We start from the raw sequence: 17,557 nt of genomic DNA on the forward strand, positions 1-17,557 counted from the left end.
ATACTAGAGTGTATGTATTGGAAACATAACATACTGTACACATAATTAGGATAAACGTTAATATCCATAGTTCATGACTCCATTAGATGTGATTATTTTTTCGTTTTTCATTGGCTTATTTATTTACATTTCACAGACAATGTAACTCTGATGGATAATATAGAAATAGAATACATGTGAAATAAAATGCTTAGAAATGGGAATCAAAATGACGACAAGCACAAGGGATGGAGAAAATGTATTTATTGTAATACCTAAAACCACTGTTCTTTTTTTCATTTTTAATCTTTTTTTTTATTAGAAATTTTCTTCCTTTCCATTTCAAATGCTATCCCCCCAAAGCCCCTATACCCACCCCCTGCCCTGTTCCCTAACCCACCCACTCCTGCTTTCTGGCCCTGGCATTCCCCTGTACTGGGGCATATGATCTTCGCAAGACCAAGGGTCTCTCCTCTCATTGATGGTCAACTAGGCCATCTCTGCTACACATGCAGTTAGAGACACAGTTCTGGGGGTACTGGTTAGTTCATATTGTTGTTCCTCCTATAGGGTTGCAGACTCCTTTAGCTCATTGGGTACTTTCTCTAGCTCCTTCATTAGGGGCCCTGTGTTCCATCCAATAGATGACTGTGAGCATACACATCTTGGCATAGCCTCACAAGAGAGAAATATATCAGGGTCCTGTCAGCAAAATCTTTCTGGCATACGCAATAGTATCTGGGTTTGGTGGTTGTATATGGGATGGATCCCCAGGTGGGGCAGTCTCTGGATGGTCCTTCCTTCTGTCTCAGCCCCGAACTTTGTCTCTGTAACTCCTTCCATGGGTATTTTGTTCCCCATTCTAAGAAGGCGCGAAGTATCCACACTTCGGTCTTCCTTCTTCTTGAGTTTAGTGTGCACAATAAAACTGTCTTTCGGCCGGGCAGTGGTGGTGCACACCTTTAATCCTAGCACTTGGGAGGAAGAGTCAGGCAGATTTCTGAGTTCGAGGTCAGCCTGGTCTACAGAGTGAGTTCCAGGACAGCCAGGGCTACACAGAGAAACCTTGTCTCGAAAAACCAAACCAAAACAACAACAAAAACAAACAAACAAAAAACTGTCAGTTACTAGCTAAAAAAAAAATTATTGCTGATGTTTTTGGAAGAACTCTATCAAATTTTTGGTTTTTTGAAAGTGAAGGAAGTAATAAAAGCTGTGATTTTCAATTTTCATTGTCAATTAGAATTATTTAGAAGGCATTACTCTGGCCATCTGTGGCCGTCAGAGTTTGCAGAAAGGAAGAGACACCTGCCCTGAATAGGAGTGGCAGCACGTGGGCTATGGATGCTGACGAAAGAACAAAGACCAAAAGGAGAGAATAAACTGAGCATCCTCATTCACTGCACTCTGCGTTTCTATAGTGGAGACACTGCGATCAAATGCCTCAGCCTTGCACCACTGTTGCCTGCTACCTTTAGGGACTACACCTTCTAATTACAAGCCAAAAAAAAAAAAAAAAACAAACCAAAACAAAACAAAACACCCTCCCTTACGTTGCTTTTGATCAGATATTTTGCCACATCAGTCTGACAGGTAATAAATATGGACAATGTGTACCTGAAGTGGAGATCAGACCCACGTGAACATACATTCCTAAATATAACCAAGCCAGCATCGGAGTTAAACATCAGGGGACCTTTCTTAAAAATAAAAAAGTTTGTTTGTTTATTTATTTATTTATTTTACTTTACATCCCACTCACTGCCCCCTTTCAGGTCACCCCTTCCCACAATCCCTCTCTCCCCACAGAGTACCTTTAAATTATTCCTTAGAAAGCTCCAGAGCTTTCAAATCACCAAGGAGAATATAAGGTCCAATTTATGTAATAAGCTCTCATGTTGTAACACTTCCAAAAGTCCTTGTGTAATGAAACAAGAGTTAATAAAAACCTAATTCCCCACAGAGACTGTGGCAGCATTCACAGGGACTGCACAAATCCAAGCAAGATGGGGTCCCAGGACTGAGAGAAGAAGTAGAAACAAGCCCCATCCCTATGCCTGAAGCTATCTCCAACTAGCAACTGCTAATAAAGGAAAAATAAGGGTTTTTTTTTTCCAGTGGGGCCTAACTGGGTATATAAACCACACTTAGGGTCAGACTCTATATCCATCAAGGCTTAGATTTTTTAAATTTTGTTTTGTCTTGTTTTAAGCTTACAGGTCTTTTGTGTATATAGTATGGTTTTCAGTGTTGTGTTTCTATGGGATTTCTATATGTACAAATGTGTGTGTGTGTGTGTGTGTGTGTGTGTGTGTGTGTGTGTGTGTATGCATTTACAGGTGCTTCTTGGGCTTTTTCTTTGGTTCATTTTGCTTGTTTTTTCTTATTCTGATTTATTTCTTTTCTTTTATCTTATTATTCTTATCATAATCATTATCACCATGATTTTAGATGCCTGATTGTTTTTTAATAATAGAGAGAAAGAAAGGGTGTGGAATTTGGTGATGGGAGGTGATAAAGATTTGGAAGAAGTTAAGGAAGGGGAGCCATAATCATAACATATTGCATGTAAAAAAAATCATTTTAAAAAGAGGCTACAGTTATCCTTAAGCCCTGGAAGGAAAAGGACCCAGACAGAGCTACGGGTCTCTGTGAACCCATGAGTCTTGCTTCGTTGATTAGGTGGGCCATGTTCTCCTAGTGCCCTGCATCTTTCTGACTCCTACAGTCTTCCCCCCCCCCTTCTGTGGGATTCCTTGATCTCTGAGGAGAGGGACACTCACCTTTACACTAAAGTACATCAGCCTAGGGCACTGGGAGAGATGATATGGAGATCCAAATGTGAAAAGACTTTGGAAATGACCCATCTGGGTTCAAATCATGCTTCTGTAATTTGACAGATGTTTCTTGATCAAATTTATAAACAGTTTGAAGGTTCAGATCAGTTTATAGAAATGAAAGACAGTGCGATATGAAGGATAATACACAGTGTCATCAGTGAAACTTGTACCTACAAGGGTGTGGTGTGAGCTGCTTCCTCAACGGCAGTGGTTCAGCAGTGTTCTAAGTATGAAACTTGTTCCAAGCTTGTCGCAGCTACTGATGTCTAAGTGAATCATGATTTTAGAGAAGGTAGGAGATTACATTTTAAAACATCAAAGTGTGTTCTCCTGGGCTGGGTGGGTGACCAATCTTGACCACTGCATTCAGTGGGTGTCAAGCTAAGAATACCCCATTTGGACACTCTTTGGTTTGCTTCCTGTTAAGTATCATTTCTCCAATACCCACGTGCCCCTCCAATTCCCCTCAAAGCACACAGCGACCTGGTTCCTTTAGCTTCTATGTCTGAGTTCTTTCTCTACCTCTTCTTCATGTTCAGGTTTCAGTCCATGTGAATCAGCTAGACCTACCTTAGAGGCCTGTCATTTAGAGGATAAAAAGGCCACAAAGATAAAAATACCCTCCTCTCTGTGACACCCAGGAAAATGTGCGGTGACAACTGTGATTTTCTGGAAGGCTGTGAGCTCCTACCTACAGTAGTTATTAGCAGTGGCCTGGTTCTGAAGCAGTAATCCCATGGGTTTTTTCCATTCCCATGTCTTATATTGGCACCACAAGGAGCTGTATAAATCTCCAGCCACTAAATTCTGCTCTGCAATTCCCTGGGCTATTCATTTATTATTAATTATAACCATTATTTATATAGAACTAAAAAGTTTTACGTCAAGGCTGAAGCTGAGACTGGAACAAAAACTAGCACAGGGTCAGCTGAGCTCCAAAGAACACCAGGGAACAGTAGTCTTGTCTCTCCCTTACCAAGGGCAAAGGTGACATAAGCAGATACAGATAGAAACCAGAATGTTAGGGTTAAGCATGACCTACCCTTGTGGGAAATGCAAGGGTTTTTGGTTTTGTTTCGTTTCGTTTCGTTTTGTTTTGTTTTTTGTTTTGTTTTGTTTTGTTTTGTTGAGCTTTTCTACTCTGACAGTTACCATTTGAAGCAGTTGATGGTTAATGTGGAACCATCAACTATACAATTCAGAAATTGCGTAGTAGGAATGATTGATTGTTTTATGTATGAATTGATTTATTTATTTGGCAGTGGATCACAAGTCCTTGAGTTTGATTATGCATTAAGTGCAAGTAGCACAGATTCCCAAAGCAAGCACGGTGTTTACCTTCCTGGGATTTACATTCTCATTATATTCCAGATCAAAGCTAAGACTAAGAGAAAGTCTTAATATTTTGGTAAGGCAGGATACTAAAGTAGGGTACACCTTGTGATGGAGTGGAATAGAGACATAATACTCAAGGACGAAAACTATATGAATATCCTTTTCAATGAAGGGACATTCAACTCAGCATCTCTTGGTGTATGTCTTCCTTCTCCCTTGGAAAATGAACTCTTTGTATGCTCAAAGTGGAGCTAGGGTAGGTCATAATTAACACACACAATTCTGGTTTTCTCAGTTATACACTTTAGTGAGGGTTCTCTGCACATTAACTATTTAATTGTCATGATATCCAGGTAAACGCTACCATTTTCCCTATCTTGCAGGGGAACTACCCAGAAGTTACCCCTCCATCTGGGCTGCAGTAAGCCCCACCCTACTCAGGCAACCTCTATCTTGAGTCAGTCTTCTCAAGTTCACGTGGCTATAACAATGCCAACCTTCCCCTTTGCTTTGTTTCACACTAAATAACCCTTTACCTACTCAAAACTGATGCATTGAGTGCTGAGGACACCTAGTGCTAAGGGCAAACACACAGACAAAAAAAAAAAAAAAAACCTAATAGTTTCCAGAGACTCCCCAAGAGGGAGGAGCAGAGAACAGCAGCCCAGTGAGTGTGGCATTTCTGATATTGTGCCAGGGATATTCTAGAACTAGAGATGGTGGTTTCACAACTTGAATGGAACAAATACCACTGAATTCAGGTTATAGTGGTTAATTTCCTCCTATGTCAATGGAGAAAAGGAAAGAATAAAGGAGGAGAGAAATGGGAATGCCTGGGTAGGCAGGAGAGGTATATTCCTGCACCCTGACACAGCAGGGCTGGATTCTAACAGAATCTTGCACATTTCGTCTATATTGCTGTGGAGAGTCCAGGTAAGAAGGGATTTGTTCAGCCTGGTGCTCAGGGAACTTTCATTAAGGGGTTTTATTTGAGTTAAGCCTTTGCAAAGATCACAAGCCCAAGAGCCTCCGTGAGTCAGGTTCATAATGAATGCGTTGTCAGAGGAAAGGCAGCGGATGTGGCAAAGATTTTGCCAACCAGAAGTGCCCATGCCCCATTAAAGGATTTTTTTTTTTTAATTTTAAATATTCTGGTGGTCACAAACAAAATAACATTGGCTTGGTTTTTAGTACATTAGGAGCAGACTTTCACCATTGGCCTTCAGGGATGAATACAATTTTAGCAAGCTAAGTCTGAGATAACTCTCCCAGATAGGGTATCTCCAGAAATAGACCCCAGTGAAAGAATTTGATTACAAGGGGTTCGTGTAGGAGGCAGAGGAAGAACAGGGAAGAAAGAGTTTGGAAGTGAGACTGGGAAGGGTAAGGTTCAAGTGCTTACCCTGGGAGCTCCTGTGTGTCCCAGGAGCTGATCCACTGTGGGAATGCACAATACATTCAGAATTATTCCAGTTGAAGGATGAGGGGGCTGGCATGGGATCTGTATGTACCCATTCCTGTCAGTCATTGATTTGGAGCTATTCCAATAGCCCTACTGCATAGCAGGCACAGAGACTTCTATCAGGGAGAAGAAGCCCTCAAAAGACATAAACGTGGAGGGACATTTTACAAGGTACACAAAAATCAAAAGCTTAGAGTAATGTAGACACTGGAAGCATTGGGTACAGTGGGTGTTCTTGCTGCACGAGGAACTAAAAGTACCCAAACAAAATTAGAGTATTCAGGGCTTCTTGACAGAATGCCAGGATCTGGGGCACCTGAAGGAGAGTCAGCCAATTAGATGCTCCAGCACTTTAAACCACATGGAGAACTAATTTGTGGCTGCAGTGTTATCAGCACTACCACATCCAGAGTGTCAGGTACGCACTCTTTAGCCTGTGCTCACCCTCCTCCTCATCTCTCAGCCTCCTCTGAACCTTCCCCCACTACCTGAGCCTGATTCTCCAGTCTCCTCTTTGTTTCACAAAAGCTCCTGATACCCTTCCACTAAAATTTCTTCTCTGTTGAAATGAGCCAAAGTTCAGTTTCATTCTTTACATCTGAAGACCTTGTTAGACTACGTAGGGAATAAGGAGGTCGGCTTTGGGAGAATGGATATGTTTAATCTGAGGGGGTCAAAGCACAGAAGCAAGAAGATATTGAAGGGAACAAGAAGATTATAAATTATTATATACAGTATAATATATAATATGATAATGTATGTGCAATATATAATTATATATATAATATATGAAATAATATTAGAAATGGTCTAGAATCAGAGTATGAGGATTTGACAAGTGAAAGAAATAGTTCTTAGTACATCAAGTTAGGGAGCCATTTGGGAAGAAATCTCACGCAAGAAAAGGCTGGCACTCTGCTAGAAACCCTAAGAGGTATGGAGGGAAGACTTACCCTTAATCAAGATTTCTCTTGGCAAAATTCCCCTGAGACACACTGCAATTGGCTTCCCAGGGTGACCCTGAGTTGACAGTGAAAAAGTTCATTTTCATCTTTGCTCGCTCACTTTCTCCAGAGACCCACCTTCCTCCTAGGAGCTTTGTAACTTGTGGAGAAAATAGTTTTGTTCATGATTTCTTGATCGAATTACATATCTACCATTTCAGTTCTTTCTAAAGAATTTAATTCATCCAGGTGCTGAGGGATTGGCTTGAGAAAGCAATAGGATATATTTGGGAGAATGGCTTGAAATTCAACTACCACTTCATAGATAGTGCATGCATTGCAGTCTTAGGATTTAAACCTCCCTGAAGTGCAGACTGGCCACCAAGAATGGAGACAGTTAGACTTTGCAGTCATCGCTTGCAGATCATCACTTATAGACAATTTGGGAAATTCAGAGCTGAACAAAAGTGCTTGCTAACTTTGGGTTGCAGATGGATACTTTAATTAGATTACAGGGGAGGAGAAATCAAATGAGAAACTGAGAACTACTACGAATGGGAAGGGAATAGGTGGGAGTCTTCTGATTCAATCTGCTACCAAGAAAAAGATTAAGGAAAGCCACTGCCCCTCTCTGCGTCTTTGAAATGCCGTTCTCTCCAATAACCAGTAAGCACCAGTGTTTGTGTGCACACAACCAAACACATGAGTCTCTGTTTTCCATGATTTGAGCTAGGTGGAGAATGAAGGTTGTGAACTCTAAAACATGCCTGATTTGAACAATAATGTTCTCTAAGCTCATTTCTATTTTAGTTTTGGATTTTTAATCTGATGTTACCATGGTGCGCCCCCCCCCATCCGTCTCCCCCAAACTCAGTTCTGCCAAGTCCTGAGCTGTATCGAAGTGCTACACCAGCTCTCAGGGAACTTGAGCCATCCCTGCAGCTTTTCATAGAATATCTTTATTGAGCACATATCCCACTTCACATATGGAAAAGAAGCCAGAATAGGACTTGCATTGCCCATTTCAGAACTTAGCCACATCTTTCAAGTTCAAATGTATCAGAATGAAGTTTTGATAGTCAAATCTGCTTGACCAAATCATGATGAATGTAAACTTTGTCCTTCTCAAAGTGAAACTGTAGGAATTGTGTGGGACCCTCAGACACAGGGTATGACTCCATACACACTCAAGTGCAAGGGGTTTATTTGAGAAATGGGTCAGGAAACACACTTGAGAGGCACTGATAAAATCAGAAGGGAAAGAAAGCTTCTGAAAGCATAGGATTTTAAAAAATGATCAGTGTTGTTAGAGGGGGCAACGCAAACTGAATCCACTTGTGGAATTGTGGGAAAGAATTTGGGAAATACCTGGAGTTGCTGAACTAACAGGGGATAAAGACAACTCCAGCAAAGTCCTGTAAACCTTCAGCTATGACTGATTATTTCCAGGGATGCCAATTCTTGGTCATGTCTGTCATGTCCTGAGTGAACACAGAAGTTTCTTTTGCTGTAAAGAAAGCATACAAATCTGCCTTTGGGGCAGAATCCCAGTATTAGCAATAATACACTATTCCCAGTGTGGGCATGAACACCAAGAGAAATCCCAGTATTGGCAATAATACACTATTCCCAGTGTGGGCATGAACACCAAGAAAAATCCCAGTATTAGCAATAATACACTATTCCCAGTGTGGGCATGAACACCAAGAGAAAGAAGCAAGAAGGGCACTCATAGTGCCTGCCAGGGGAGAAACCTGAGCTTTTGGAGAACCTTGGAGACCATGGGACACATGAATGACAAGAATTATAGAAAGACATTGACAAGGACAGTGTACAAAGGACAAGGACCTTGCTCAGGGTGGTTTTAGCTATCCTGGGATATTTGTTTTGTTTTGTTTGCTTTGCTTTTTTACATGAAGTTGAGAATTGTCCTTCAAGGTCTGTAAAGAATTGTGTTGGAATTCTGATGGGGATTGTGTTGAATCTGTAGATTGCTTTTGGCAGTATGTCCATTTTGACAATGTCAGTCTTGCCAATCCATAAGCATGGGAGAACTTTCCAGCTTCTGATATCTTCTTCTGTTTCTTCAAATTCTTGAAGTGTTTGTCATATAAGTCTTTCACTTACTTGGTTAGAGTTACCCTGAGATATTTTATATTATTTGTGGTTATTGTAAACAGAGTTTTTTCCTTGATTTGTTTTGGGGTCTATTTGTATATAAGAGGGCTACTGATTTTATTTTGATTGAGAGGTTTTTAATTACTATTTCTATTTCCTTTGGGGTTATAGGCCTATTTAAATTGTTTTTCTTTCATTATATTTAACTTTTATAAGTGGTATCTATTGGAAAAAATATCCTTTTAGCTTTTTCAACTTTGTGGAATACAAATTTTGTGTCTTTTAAAAAAATTGTTTTATTTATTTACGTTCTAAATGTTGCCCTCCCCCTTCCTAGTCCCCCCCTCCAAGAGTTCTACTCCCCACCCTCCCTCCCCTTTGCCTCTAAGAGGGTGCTTTCTCCCACGCCTACCCCACAGCCCCTCTCCCTGGGACATCAAGTCTCTACAGAATTAGGCACATCCTCTCCCACTGAGGCCAGACAAGGCAGTCTTTTGCTTCATATATGCTGGTGGTCACAGACCAGCCCATGTATGCTCTTTGGTTGGTGGCTTGGTCTCTGGGAGCTCCCAGGATTCTAGGTAAGTTGATACTGTTGTTTCTCATTGGGTTGCCATCCCTTTCAGCTCCTTCAATCCTCCCCCCAACTCTTCCATAGGGGTCCCTGACTTCAATCTAATGGTTGGCTTTAAGTGTATCAGTCTCAGTCAGCTGCTGGTAGAGTCCTTCAGAGAACAACTATGTTATGTTCCTGTCTACAAGCACAATAGGGCATCAGTAATAGTGTTAGGGTTCAGTGCCTGTGCATGAGATGGATTCCAACTTGGGCTGGTCCCTGGACAGCCTTTCTGTCACTCTCTGCTCCACTTTAGTCTCTGCATTTCTTTTAGATAGGAGCAATTCTGGGTCAAATTTTTTGAAGGTAGGTGGGTGACCCCATCCCTCCACTGGGAGCTCTTTCCATCTATTAGAGGTGGTCTTTTCAGGTTCCATCTCCCCACTGTTGGGCATTTTTGCTAAGGACCCAATGGGTCCTGTGAGCCTCTCACATCCTTGGTGTTTGGGACTTTCTAGAGGTTCCCCCACCCTCCACCCCGGCAGCTCCCTAATTCCATTGACTCTCTTGGCCCTCTGAGCTTTTCTTTTCTCGTCCCCCCATACCTGAGCCCTTCTCTCTGTTTCCTTCCCCCTCCCCTATCCCACCCAGGTCCCTCCCTCCCTCTGCCTCCCATGGTTACTTTTCCCCCATCTAAGTGGGATTGAAGCATCCTCATCTGGGCCTTCCTTCTTGTTAAACTTACAGTCTATGAGTTGTATGATGGGTATTCTGTACTTTTTGGCTAATATCCACTTATCAGTGAGTACATACCATGCATGTCCTTTGAGTTTGAGTTACCTCAAGGAACCAAGACCTCAGAAGTTTTTATAAATAGCATTTAAACATAAGCAATCTTGCCTTTGCTGTTAGATCTAGTTTTTAGAAATGGAAATTATGAACTGTAGTAGATAACTCTAGGGAGAGGGCTTCTTACCACACAAAATCTCCCTGACCTTTAGCACAGAGAAATAATAGAGGGAAACAAGAAAGAAAAACTGATATAGAAAGGGAAAGGGAATGGAGGGGGTTGGGAAAGAAAAGGGGGACTGGACAAGGGGAAGGGAGAGGAATGGAAAGGAAGTAAAGGGAGGGGGAGAGGAAAAGGGAGGGGAAGGGAAGGAAGGGGAGGGAAGAGAAACAATAGAATAGGAAGAGGAAAAGGGAAAAGAAAAACGGAAAGAGAAATGAAATTGCTTAAGGTATGAAAAGTTCCCAATTTCCTTGGAAAACAGAACAAGAATAAGTTAATGTATATTCAGAAGGGAGCATATTTATTCTTCTGGAAAGAAGGTGGAAATATAAAAATGCAAGTATGCTTAAGCCATCCCACTATGTGTAGAAAAGAAACCATACAAATGCTTGTGCAAAGGTAAAAACCTAAGATGCCATTTGCCCTTGAACTCCTCTGCCAAAGGAGCCATACTCACACTGTGCAGCCTTAGGTTCTGTGCACTGATGCCATATATGGTTCACAGATGGTTAGGGTTCTCCAAAGAAATACAATGAAGAGGATATACATGAACAAGTATGTACACAAAGTTCCTTGTAAAACTTACACACACACACACACACACACACACACACACACACACACACGAACACAGCATAAGGGTTTGATTTACAATAATGAAGATAAGGAAGTTTGTGACCTTCCTTCATGCTGAAAGAAAGCTAGTGACGATGTGATGCTGTTCCAGTCATCCTGGCCATGAGCAAAGAACCATCAGGAGATAGGTGCTAGGCCAGAGCATGTCCTAACTTTTAGGTCAGGGGCAAATTCTGAGATGACACAGCCTATGGTTAGGATATGATTTGAAGGTTATTGGATCTTGAATGCACTCTTACTCAATAGGTAAGCTACTAATGAGATCATAGCAAATACGGTGAAGCTTGGTCCAAGGTCACTGGGGATACACCCTTGAAAGGTGTATCTCGACCGACTTCTGCTCTCTCTGCTTCCTGAACAACCTGAAGTGAGGAGCTTTGTTTTGTTGCTGGTCTCTGTTGATGGTGGAGTATCTTGTTTCAATCCTAGATATAGTGGAGCCAGCTGCTGGGGCCTGAGAGTTTTGAAACAGTGAATACGAACAAATCTTTCCTCCTTCTGATTGTTTGCCTCCTCTGTTTTGCCACAGTGGTAGGAAAGCTAACTCCCCACTGATGTTCTCACAACATCAGGGTTCTGTTGTTCTCTGTCCGTGCCACAGTAGAAGCAACTCTCTGTGTCCTTGGTGCTGAGCTCTATGACCTGTCCTAGGAAAATGAAAATTGTACAAATTTAGCTTTTCTCTTGTATTATACAATGTCTCTAACTTTTCTCTTTACCGGAATATATAAGCTAACTAAACATAACGAGAGACGGATTTTAAAAGAGAAAAACAAAGATGGTATCACTCATTGGTACCCACAATTCACAATTCAAGTCAGCACTGGGGCCCACCTCTCAGAGTTTTGATATTTGCTGTGACTTATTTTAGGCACTTGATGAGTGTTTTAAAGTTCTCTGTGAGATTGTGATGCTGAATGCTTGGAATCATTGTCTACACAGTACAGAAGTTATAGATTCACGGCTTTAAGAAAATGCAGTTTGCTTTTAAAGAAGCAGAATGCTGGGTGGTTATATAATATTCCTTTTGAGCATCATTCACTTGAGGAGTTTCTTGCCAACATGCTCTTGCTATATTTATATTCTATATCACAAGCCATAAAACAGTTGTCCTCTCGGGACCCTGGTCCAAAGGGTTCAGAGAGACTTTCTGTAGGAGTAAGACAGACCTCAGTGTGTGTTTGGGTGTGGTGATAGAGGTTAAGCATTAATCTCCAGTCAACTTGATTGATTTGTAATTAGTTGCAACATGAACCTCAGAGTCTGACTATGAGGATCTATCTAGAAATGTTTAACTGGGAAGAAAAGACTTAGCCTGAATATGCTAACGCTGTCCAGAGGGTTGAGTCCTTGAATGAGTGTGACACACACTCACACACATACATACACATACTAATATAATATAATATAATATATATATTATAAGTTAACCAATCCCTTCTTTCCTCTTCTGCCCACTCCATGCCTTTTCTGTCATGATGATTGTATCCTCAAACTGAGAGTCAAAACAAACCCTTCCTTCCTTGAGTTGCTTCTGTATTGTGTTACAGCAATGAAATATGCAATTAATATAGTGGGTATATAAACATACTTTTATTTGTTGAAGTTATAACATTTGAGTTTTATTTTTTCATTGCAAACATTTTTATAATGGATATCCTAAAATGTATCTCAGTGCTCATGTCAGAGCATCTCTCTGGGATAGATGCCTAGATATAAAATAATTAGATTACAGAGTAGTTGCAATTTTCACATTTCTATGAACATAGTGAGTTTCTCCTTCCTACTTATGTTATTATATATATATTTCATCACAATCTCACATTTTTCTCCATAAAGGTTTTGTAATTATATTTATAAACAGTCATGGATTACAATGTCACTGGCTTTGATGATGAGTTTACCATTATCGTCATTATTATTACATTTTCTCATTAGATGCAGATGCATTTTAGATCTGATATATAGCAATCTTGTTGAATTTGTAGTAACAGTGTGTGTTACCAGTTTTGTTTTTCAGTGTGGAAATGACATCATTAGTAAACTAAAATTTGTTTCTTTATTGGCATGTAATTTGTTTTACTTGCAGCTTTATTATAAATGATATAAATGCTAGAGTGCTTTTCTTCTCTTGATATATAAGATAGATGGAAGACTTTTACCATTTTGCCTTCATGAAGCTTTGATAGCATTTGACTTTAAAGTAACTTTATCTTCGTTTTTTTGTTTTTGTTTTTGTTTTGTGTGTGTGTGTGTGTGTGTGTGTGTGTCTGTGTGTGTCTATGTGTGTGTGTGTCTCTGTGTGTGTGTGTGTGTGTGTGTGTGTGTGTGTGTGTGTGTTATGCTTTAGTAATTTCTATTAAAAATGAGTACGGATATGGAGTCTTCAGGGGAGCAAACCTGCTAGCAGTCTGCTCCAACAGAAACAACCAATATGTCCCATGATCGAAGAATGGATACAGAAAATGTGGTCATTTACACAATGGAGTACTACTCAGCTATTAAGAGTGAGGACTTTCCATCTTCTAAGATCTTCTTCAATTTCTTTCTTCAGAGACTTGAAGTTCTTATCATGCAAATCTTTCACTTCCTTAGTTAGAGTCACACCAAGGTATTTTATATTATTTGTGACTATTGTGAAGGGTGTTGTTTCCCTAATCTCTTTCTCTACCCATTTTTCCTTTGTGTAGAGAAATGCCACTTTTGGGATAGCATTTGAAATGTAAATAAAGAAAATATCTAATAAAAAAAAGTTGGAAAAAAAGAAAAAAAAATAATGAGGACATCCTGACTTTTGCAGGCAAATGAATGGAGCAGAAAATATCATCCTGAGTGAGGTAACTCAGACCCAAAAGGACATGCATGGTATGTAGTCACTAATAAGAGGATATTAGACAAAAGAAAGAAAAAATGAAAGAGAGAGACAAAGAAAGAAAGAAAGAAAGAAAGAAAGAAAGAAAGAAAGAAAGAAAGAAAGAGAAAAGAAAACTATACAGAATACACAAGATACAGTCCACAGAATTCAAAAGGTTCAACAACCTGCAGTGCCCAAGTGAGGATGCCTCAGTCCCACTTGGGAGAGAGAAGAAAGCAATCACAGGTGGGGAGGGAGGGAGGGAGGGAAGAAGGGTGGGAGGGAGGGAGGGACTTGGGAAGGAATGTGGATGGGGTGGGGGAGTAGTTGGGGGGGGGGAGAGGGGAATCTTATCTGGTATTGGGTGAGGGAAAAGGACTGAAGCCCTGAGGGCCAGCAGAAAGAATGGAAATAGTTGACCTCAAGAAATAAGAGGTTGAGGGGGATCCCCCAGTGTGCACCAGAGACCTGGGAGGTGAGAGACTCCCAGGACTCACAGGGAGGGACCTTTGATGAAATGCCCAACAGTAGAGAGAGGGAATTTATAGGGCCCACCTCCAGCAGGAAGTCAGGACATCAAGTGAGGGATGGGGTTACCACCCCACAGTCACACCTCTGACCCATAATGGTTTCTGTCTGAAAGAATTACAGGGATGGAAATGGAGAGGAGTCTGAGGAAAAGAAGGTCCAGTGACAGGCCCAAAGTGGAATCCAGCTCAAGGGGAGGTCCCAAGGCTTGACACTATTACTGAGTCTATGGAGTGCTCATAAAAAAGGGACCTACCATGACTGCCCTCGAAAATACCCACCCAACAAGCAGCTGAAAGAGTCAGATGTAGATATTTGCACCCAACCAGTGGACAGAAGCAGCTGACCCCTATTGTTGAATCAGGGAAGGTTGAAAGAAGCTTAGGGGAAAGGTGATCCTGTAGAAGGACCAGCAGTTTTAATTAATCTGGACCTCAGAGATCTTTCAAACACTGGACCACCAAACAGGCAGCATACACCAGCTGATATGAGGTTCCTAACACACATATAGTAGAGGACTGCTGGGTCTGTGTTCATTCAGAGATGATGCACCTAACCTTCAAGAGACTGGAGGCCCCAGGGAGTTTAGAGGTCAGGTGGGGTGGGGAGGAGGTGTGGGATGTGGAGCAGTAGGAGGGTGGATGGGGGGCAGGGACTGAAATATGGAGTGTAAAAAGATGAATTACAAATTAAATTTAAAAAAGAAAAAAGAATGAGTATGGAATTTTATCATAGGCTTTTATAATTTATTAAAATAATCAACTACATGTTTGTCTTTTTTTTTGTCCTTTTTAACTAATATGATAAAAACCAAATGTAACCAAACTCTAACTCTATACTCTCTTTCCTTACTCAGGTTAATGCTATTCATCGTTCTGTGTACGCCTGTTCTCTGGTTCTCCCTTTGGTTTAAAATAAAACAAGACCCTACATCTATGTAGTATCCATTCCCATCTATGCAATTCCCCTTCCCACTGTTTTCTCATTAGCCCTGGTGCTATGGTTACCTGCTATCTATATAATTAGGCATCTCTATACTCTTGGCTGGACAGATCTTTGTTATATGTGACTGCAGTCTATGCGGTATCAGAAATTGAGACAATGGTATTTATCTTGGTAACATTATTCTCACCAGTTCTAAATCCAAAGAAGAAATTGTCTTTACAGACAGCACTCATACCAGCTTACAAGGTCCACTGTCACCAGTGATTAACCTTGACCACAAAAACACACTGAAGACACCCTCACACACCACACATTCTTACACACATCCTTAAACATTCTCTCATACATGCTCACATGCACACACACACACACTCACACACACACAAGCACACATACCCTGACACATACACACACACACACACACACAAATACATATACCTATATTATAGTTTTCAGTAAAATGAGATCATATAAAACAATTCAAGTTAGTTTTTAAAAATAATTGACAACTTAACTTTCAAAACCAAGGTGATTGTCTGCATCAAGATTTAATTTCTTAGTCATTTTTCTTGCCTTTCATCATCCCAGCTTCAACTTTACCTTCTCATAACCAGTAGCTACCAACATAGTATGTTTTGCTTTTTCCAAAGCCATTAGGCTCCAAAGTGTTGCATGGTTATGTGCAGAGAAACATTTCAGTACTGCTGAAAAAAGTTGTTAATTCTCCAATCTGTAATGAAGATTAGCAGAAGAAGTCCCCAGAGGGTACTAGCTCTTATTTCATTGTAATCACAGCATGACCTCAAGCTTGTTCAAAGTTCTTTCTACCAATAAAATTTTAATTCTGAAATATATAATCAGCCACCTTAATAGGGCTGACTGGATGGAGCATAGCAAAAATTGTCAAATGACTCATTGTTTGATCTTAAAAATAGAGATGCAATCTTCCTATCAAAAAAAAAAAAATACCGTCTTGGATTAATCCACTTCTAAAATTCTGGATTCCCACCCCTGCTTCTAGTTCTCTCTTTATTGGTTTGATAGTTTAAAAAAAAAAAAAACTTTAAAAGCTTTCAGCAAGTCTTAAATGGCAGTCAGTCCTCAGTTCAAGGTCTACTGACTCCACACAAAACCCACATTAGTCCTTCCAGTACAAGTCCATGCATATCTCACGATCTCACACAACCAAGGTTTGTCCAATAGCAAGCAAATGAAATATGCTGCCCACGTATTAAGCCTTGCCATTTAACAGTTATCACAAATGGTGAAGATATAAGAATCAGCTATACGCCCACTTGGTAGAAGGAGGGTAGATAAATAATTTACAGGAGTCAAACTAGTAAGCACATGCCCAAGAAGCTAGTGCACCTAAAATATGGGATCACTTAATGGAACTGTTAACATGGGATTTGAGAATCTTAATCTAATAAAAATGACAAGAGTTGCCTGGTCAGCACCACCCCCACTCCATCTTGGGCGTGAACTCAGTAGGTCCTAGCACACCCAGGATCTTGGGATCACTGATGAGAGGAACTCAACATCTGTTCCAAAAAAAAAATCCCAGAGGGTCTTGTACCAGCAGGAACAAAGACAAAGGAAACCTGCAGACCAGTAGCTGGGGTTCATTCCCATCAGCATGAGCCCTGTGCCATCTTGGGCGTGAACTTGGCGGAGGGTCCCAAGGTGCCCAGAGGACAGTGCACACTGCAGGCACCCTAGCACATCCAGGATCTTGAGATCACTGGTGAGTGGAACGCAACATCTGTTCCAAAAAACCTGGAGGGTCTTGTGCCAGCAGGAACTGGGAAAAGGAAACGCGCCCGAAGAGCGGCTGGGGTTCATTCTGGTCTGTACCAGCCCCATGCCATCTTGGGAGGCCCTAGCACACCCAAGATCTTGGGATCACTGAGACCAGTCGACTCAGGAGAGCACTTGGGTGGCAGAAGCAACAGAGCTTCTTGGACAGGGTCCCTTCAGGACTTCATCCTCAGCCAGGAGCAGAGCTGAGACCCTGACCACTGAGAACCTTAACCACCAGAGGAGAGTTAGCCTCCAGGGAGGCTCTGATCCCAGAACTCAGGAGGCAGATCTGAGCTCCAGACTTCTGTGCACCTTCCCTGCAAGAGGAGAGCTTGCCTGCAGAGAGTGCACTGACTACTGGGACTCAGGAGAGAGCTGGACTCCCAGGAGTGCTGACAGAGGCTAACAGAATCACAGGAGGAACAAACTCCAGACAGAGATAGCTAGAACACCTAACACCAGAGATTACCAGATGGCAAAAAGCAAACGAAAGAATCTTACTAACAGAAACCAAGCCAAATCAGCATCATCAGAACCCAGTACGCCCA

This window comes from Mus pahari, chromosome 3 (assembly GCF_900095145.1).
Source record: "Mus pahari chromosome 3, PAHARI_EIJ_v1.1, whole genome shotgun sequence".
NCBI classification, from domain to species: domain Eukaryota; kingdom Metazoa; phylum Chordata; class Mammalia; order Rodentia; family Muridae; genus Mus; species Mus pahari.